At 36.8% G+C, this 7,415-nt stretch overlaps 1 pseudogene; it reads left to right on the top strand.

Moving 5' to 3' along the window:
* Positions 1-5,196: 5,196 nt before the first annotated feature.
* Positions 5,197-5,942, top strand: LOC114621845 (annotated as a pseudogene).
* Positions 5,943-7,415: the final 1,473 nt, after the last annotated feature.

Here is a 7,415-nt window from a genome sequence, read left to right on the forward strand (position 1 = left end):
GAGAGAGAGAGAGAGAGAGAGAGAGAGAGAGAGAGAGAGAGAGAGAGATTTTATTTTACTAGGACAGTTTTACAGTTTTACAGAGACAGGTGAAGAAAGTATAAGCCACAAAATGATAAGGATCCAGATTATTCCAGATTGCCAGAGTTAGTTTGAGGCTAAACAGAACAATTCAATGAGAAGCCTAAAGAAGCCAGATTGAATAGGTCAGGTTAGAGAGGAAGTTTTGGCACAAATAGTTGAGTTGAACCAGCCAACCTGAGTTCAGAAAGTACTACAAAAGGTGACCATATTCAGCAGTAAACCTCTGAGATAACAATTATATGTGGTGAATAAGAGTTCATTTTACAGTTCTTAAAAAAGAAATTAGCTGAACCAGTGCCCTGAGTAGACCTTGGGTGCTAGCTCTGAATCCAGTCCCACAACACTCAGGGAAATCTAGACTTCCAGGTGCTCTAACACACCCAGGATCTTAGGTGAGGTGGCCACATCTACCCCAATATCTGGAGTAACTGGGACCAGCAGGTTCCAGAGAAGTAGGAACTACTGTCTGGCCAGTGGCACGGGTTCCTTCCAGTCTGAGCCTGTCCTGAGCAAACACTGGGTGCTAGCTCCGTACCCAGTCCCATATCAGCCAGAAAAAACTCGACTCTCAGATGCTCTAACATGCCTAGAATCACAGGATCTCAGGATCTTGGTCACACCAGGATTTCAGGATTCCAGGGGCAGTTTGACTCCTAGGAGCTATGACACAACCAGAAACATGGAGGGACAGGCTTCAGTCAGAGACAGTGAAGGCAGGTAGCACTAGAACTAACTAGATGGCAAAAGGCAAGCTTAAGAACATAAGCAACAGAAACAAAGGTTACTTGACATCATCAGAACCCAGTTCTCCCACCATAGCAAGCCATGGATATACTACCACACAGGAAAAAAAAAAAGATTTGGATCTAAAATCATATCTTGTGATGATGATTGAGGACATTAAGGATATAAATAATGCCTTTAAAAAAATACAGGAGAACACAGGTAAATAGGTAGAAGTCCTTAAAGAGGAAACACAAAATTCCTTTAAAGAATTACAGGAAAACGTATCCAAACAGGTGAAGGAATTGAACAAAAACATGTAGAATCTAAAAATGAAAATAGAAACATTCAAGAAATCACAAAAGGGAGACAACCCTGGAGATAGAAAACCTAGGAAAAAGGTTAGGAGTCATAGATGCAAGCATTGCTAACAGAATGCAAGAGACAGAAGAATCTCAGGAGAAGTAGATACAATAGAAAACATTGACACAACTGTCAAACAAAAAGCAAATTGAAAAAAAAAAAAACTCCTAACATAAAATATCCAGGAAATCCAGGATACAATGAGAAGACCAACCCTAAGCCTACAGAACTTCAAATAGACTGGACCAGAAAAGAAATTCTTCCCCTCACGTAATACTCAACATACCAAATGCGCAAAACAAAGAAAGAATATTAAAAGCAGTAAGGGAAAAAGGTCAAGTAACTTATGAAGGCAGACCTATCAGAATTACACCGGACTTCTCACAAGAGGCTTTAAAAGCCAGAAGATCCTTTGCAGATGTCACACAGACCCTAGGAGAATACAAATGTCAGCCCAGGATACTATTCCTACCAAAATTCTCAATTACCATAGATGGAAAAACCAAGATATTCCATGACAAAACCAAATTTATACAATATCTTTCTACAAATCCAGCCCTACAAAGGATAATAGATGAAAAACTCCAACACAAGGAGGGAAACTACGACCTTGAAAACCACGAAAGTAATTGTCTTTCAATAAACTCAAAAGAAGATAGCCACACAAACATAACTCCAACTCTAACAACAAAAATAACAGGAAGCAACAATCACTTTTTCTTAATGTCTCTTAACATCAATGGATTGAATTCCAATAAAAAGACATAGACTAAGAGACTGGATATTTAAACAGGACCCCATACAGGAAACACACCTCAATGACAAAGACAAACAATACCTCAGAGTAAAAGGTTTGAAAAAAATTTCCAAGCAAATGGTCCCAAGAAACAAGTAGAAGTAGCCATTCTAATATCAAGTAAAATTGACTTTCAATCAAAAATTATCTAAAATATAAGTAAGGACATTTCATACTTGTCAAAGGAAAAGTCTAACCAAGATTAGCTTTCACTTCTGAACATCTATGCTCCAAATACAAGGGAACTCACATTCATGAAGGAAATTTTACTGAAGTTCAAAGCACATATTGCACTTCACACAATAAGGTCAGCTTGAAATTAATGTCACCATGAAATAAGATATTGAATATTACTTTCTCAATATCATTGATAAATTCAGAAAAACATTTGTAGTTGCTAGCAGTAAAATACTGAGTCCTGCAGAGCCTAATGATCCAACCTCATTCATCACCTCCTCTCCAGTTGTAAACTATCCCCAGTGTCTAGTAGCATATATTGATTTATTGGGGAACATTGCAATACCAGTAATGTTAACATCTATTTTTTAAAGACATATGTTTTATAAAGTCAAATTATACCATTTTGAAATTAAACTGTCAATAATTTAATCTACAAATATAATTTCAAAGCAAATAAGTATAATAAAAAAAAATAGAAATCTAGCCAAGGCAATTCATAGTCAATTAATCTTTCTAAAATATACAAAATGCTTTTAAAAAATTCCACAAGGACCTTAAAGAAGTAATATGATGTATGCATTTGTAGGAAAGTCACCAAAATGAGGTTGTAACAAATGAGGAAAGTGGAAATGTGATATACTTAGGACTAGTTTATGACAAGAGTACTGCTAAGTAGATCTTATTTTATTTGATTTTCATTGAAAAAAATCATCTCCCCAATTGTGAGTGAAAATCTACATTCTAGGATCATCAAAACAGAAACAGATTGAATATTAATATTAATAAGTCTTCATAAGTATAGAGGGTATCGGTCTCTAACAAAATTCAAGTTATGTAGGTTCATGTATTCAAAAACTTATTAATTCAAATTAAGCACACATAATCTCAGGAGGTGAGCTCTACTGGTTGCTTTCTTACAGCAAAACAAAGACAAATAAACTGAACTAATATATAAGAAAAACTTCATTCTACAAGTGTTTTAAAATCTGTATGGAGACATGAAACATACATTAAACAAACACAAGGAATTTCTAGCATGTGTCATAACAGATGCTTAATAAATGAAAAATTAAGTGGGTTATCAATAAAAATCCTCAATTAAGAATGTTTCCTTGAAAGAAGTGAATGTAAAACTAAACAGAGGTTTTATATAGTCAGTAATGTTTCAGAAAGCTAAGGATTATCACAATCAGATATGGAAGTATGTGCAGAGGGCACCACTGACTTTTGTTTACAACTTAAACCTAGAAACAGACAAGATTAATGATAAGCAGGTGGAATGGCTGTTGAATATGAGTTTATTCAAATAAACAACTCAAAAATAGGTCTAGCTCTGGACATGCCTTCAATACACTTTATTTATGTAGAAATACAGTGGACAACCTATTCATGATATACACTGAAAGATTTTAACTATGTGTAGAATACATGTAAAACTTGAAAGCAATTCTTCTCTTCCTTTAGAATATATATATATATATATATATATATATATATATATATACATATATATATGTATATATACATGTATATACATATATATATATATGCATATATATATGTATATATACATGTATATACATATATATGTGTGTGTGTATGCACATATGTGTACACATATAAATATGTATATGTGAATATGTGTGTATGCACATATGTATATATGTTTGATTATTCTATTTGGTGAATTTTGATCAATGCAAATTATAGTATTTTCTCCATTTATTCCTTGACTTATTTATTTATATCAGTGCATCTTGTGAACACTCATTCTTTGGGTTGCTCTTTTCTATAGTCTAATTTTCTTACTGAAAATATCTTATATCTGGCCATTGAAATATGTTTTAATTAAATTATAAATTGTTATCACTTCTCCCTATATGTGTGTACATGAGAGAGAGCAAGAGGGAAAGAGTGTGTGTGTGTGTGTGTGTGTGTCTTTACTTAATTGTGTATGTCTGTGTCCTGTCACCTGAAAAGAATTGGGGGTTGATTTGACTAGACTGATGGGGAAATGGAGAAATAGAAGCCATATGTAAAAAGTATCTGGGATAAGGAGGGCTGTGTGATCTGGTGGAGATACAGTAACAGCAAATGAGAAACGCATCACATTTATTATATACTGCTAAAGCAAAAGCCAAGGTAGGTTAGTTTGTCTCAGTAGGCAGTCTCTTTAATGGAGTGGTCTCTGCAAATCCTACCATATACTGTTTCTAAATTCCTTGCCATGATCGGCTTATTGCTTAGTTTTAGAAGTCAGCAAATTTCATCACCTTAGCATGCACAATGTCAGGTACATATATGGGCAGCTGTTTTCTGCTGCTGTCCTCTCATACTGTCTGGAAACTCTTCATTTACAACCACTCAGCAAGTTTTAAAATCCCCTTGCAGATTGTTTGACTAGCCTGTATTTTGTAATGACTAGAATTCAATAAACTTCAGAGGAGCAAAGTAAATCTAGGGCTCATCGTTTCTGCTCTAGATACAGAAAATGTATTCATCTTACTTTTTGTCTTGTGGATGCTCAGAGGATGTTGCTGTATGGAACAGCATAAACACACACACACAGACACACACACAGTAGGCACAGGAAAAACATTAATATTATTTTCATTCATATGTCTCCTTAGTTTGAACCTTTTCCCTGTCTGAAAAACAGGACAAGCAGAAATGACCTTCTGTTAGTGTTGCCTCAAACTATATGGAGATAACTAAAGGACTAACCTTGTCTTTCTCTTTATTTGAAAGAGTTTATTGGTCTTATCCTGATATTGTGCTGTATTTCTTATGATAATTTGAAAAGAATTACCAAAAGGTTAATGCTTCCTACATGGTCAGTATGCAATTGAACTTTCAAAAATATTTTGTATAAATTTTTATTTGAGTGCCAATATTGCTCTAAAGATTTTTTCCACAACAATTGAATTTTGAAACAGTTATTACTAATGAAATTCTATATCTATTTGTTGTCTAAATAGTGTGGTACAAAAAAAATTCTATTTTAGAACTGCACAATTTTATTGCTTCAAAAAGTTGAAACCTCGAGGCCTGAGGAGTGGCGAGGGAGGTCACGGTGTGAAGGTGTATCCGCTACAGCCGCGCCCGTTGCCTCTGCGAGCTGTGAGCGTTGGGAATAACCATGTCCTACTGCCAGCAGGAAGGGAAGGATCGGATCATATTTGTGACCAAATAAGACCATGAAACTCCTAGCAGTGCAGAGCTGGTGGCTGATAACCCCAATGACCCCTATGAGGAGCACGGGTTGATACTGCCTAACGGAGATATTAACTGGAATTGCCTATGTCTTCGGGGAATGGCCAGCGGCCCCTGTGGGGAGCAGTTCAAGTCTGCCTTTTCCTGCTTCCACTACAGCACAGAGGATATCAAAGGATCAGACTGTATAGACCAGTTCCGGGCCATGCAAGAGTGCATGCAGAAATACCCAGACCTCTATCCCCAAGATGAGGAGGAGGAAGAGGAGACAAAGCCAGTGGAGCAGGTGGAAGAGACAGCTGACAATAAGGTCTCTGCAGCCAAAGAGCAGGAGGCAAGCTCCTGAAGGCCACAGGCCCTGGCTGCCACTCACCATGGGACTTTATATACAATGCCTTTTGGTCACCTCTGTGAAAGTTCTTTCCCTCTGTGCACTGTAATATACAAAATAACTTATTTTAATGATCAGGGGTCTTGGCCATATACACTGAAGAAAAGGGGGTTTGTGCACCTGTGTCCTGCATAATCCTGTCCTTAAATGTTAGGCCACTCCTGGATGTACTATTCTGTGATTGTCCTGGATTTTGCCACTTTGAAATAATGTGCTGAGGCTTCTCAGCAACCAAAAGTTGTTACTTAGGAAAGTTTATCGTGAGAAAGCTGATCTATTTTGATCCATTGTATCCCTTTTGGTAGATTTTACACCTCTTTGGGAAATTAAGTAAATAGATGCCAAAACTCCTTTAAGTGTGGGTACATTCCTACTGGAAGAGGCTGGTGGTCAGGTGCTTGCTGGAGTGCATGGGGCTGCTCCCTTGTTCCTGACTGCTGAGTTTCTGTGTATGCAGTCCAGGCTCCAGTGCCTACAGTTGCAGGGTGGGATTGGACCTTGTGACTCCCAGTCCTTCCTAAGTGAAAGGAGAGGCGGGATTTCTTGCAGTTTCTAGTTTTGCTATTCTGAGAGACCTGGTTTGGGGCCCATGTTCACTCAGTTCTGATATTGAGGTGGGGACCTAGCTGCTTCCAGAGCAGAAGCCAACAGAGGAATGTCTGAATGAAGTAATTCAATTAAAAAGAAACAATTTCTATCTGAAAAAAAAAAAGTTGAAACCTCACTTACAGTTCATTCATGACCAAATATCACTATTAGTGTAACATTGCAAAAAAAAATACCCTGGACTATTGCTACAGGTATTTAGTTGCCCCGTCATTTTATTTTTTCAGGTTTCCTGCATATAAAACTGAATAGGGTCCTTTAAAATGCAACTGTGTTCAATTTCATGCTTACAGTAAGGGATTCATGCAACATGAAGGTCTAACATCCACTGTGTCTCTAAGCATGCTTCAGAATATTTAATGCTGTATTTTAATTAAAGAAATATGAGGATTAATAATGTTTTGATAATTATATTTTGTTACTTTTAGAAAATATTTATATTAATTGAAAAATATTTGTATTTATAATACTGATATTTTTATATTATATTAATTTATAATACTAGTAATATAATACTAATACCTATAAGATAACATCCACAATTTAGCCTTAAGGAGGTTCAATAAGGATATTCAACTTATCATTTGATTTTAATCAACAATGTTCAATAGATTAGACAAGAACTCAAAATGTAGAAATGCTGTTCAGTAAATTCTTAGGAATATCCTCTTGATTCTTTGTACTCTTAAGATATTTACACCTAACCAATAGACAGAAGTGTTGGTTCCTGTGATTGAATTAGGGGAAAGCTGGACTAAGTTGGGGAGGAGGGCGACCCTGTGCTCGGACCAGCAGTCTCAATTAACTTGGACCCCTGAAATCTCTCAGACATTGGACCACCAACCAGAGAGCATACACCAGCTAATATGAAGCCCCCAACACATGTACAGCAGAGGACTGTTGAGTCTGGGTTTAGTCAGAGAAGATGCACCTAACCCTCAAGAACATGGAGGCTCCATGGAGTGAGGAGGTCTGGAAAGGTGCGGGTTAGGGGGATGGGGCCATCCTCTCGGAGACAAGGGTAGGTATGTAGGGGGTCGGGGTAGGTAGGAGTATGAG

Source organism: Grammomys surdaster, unplaced genomic scaffold (genome assembly GCF_004785775.1).
Source record: "Grammomys surdaster isolate TR1022 unplaced genomic scaffold, NIH_TR_1.0 63, whole genome shotgun sequence".
NCBI lineage: Eukaryota > Metazoa > Chordata > Mammalia > Rodentia > Muridae > Grammomys > Grammomys surdaster.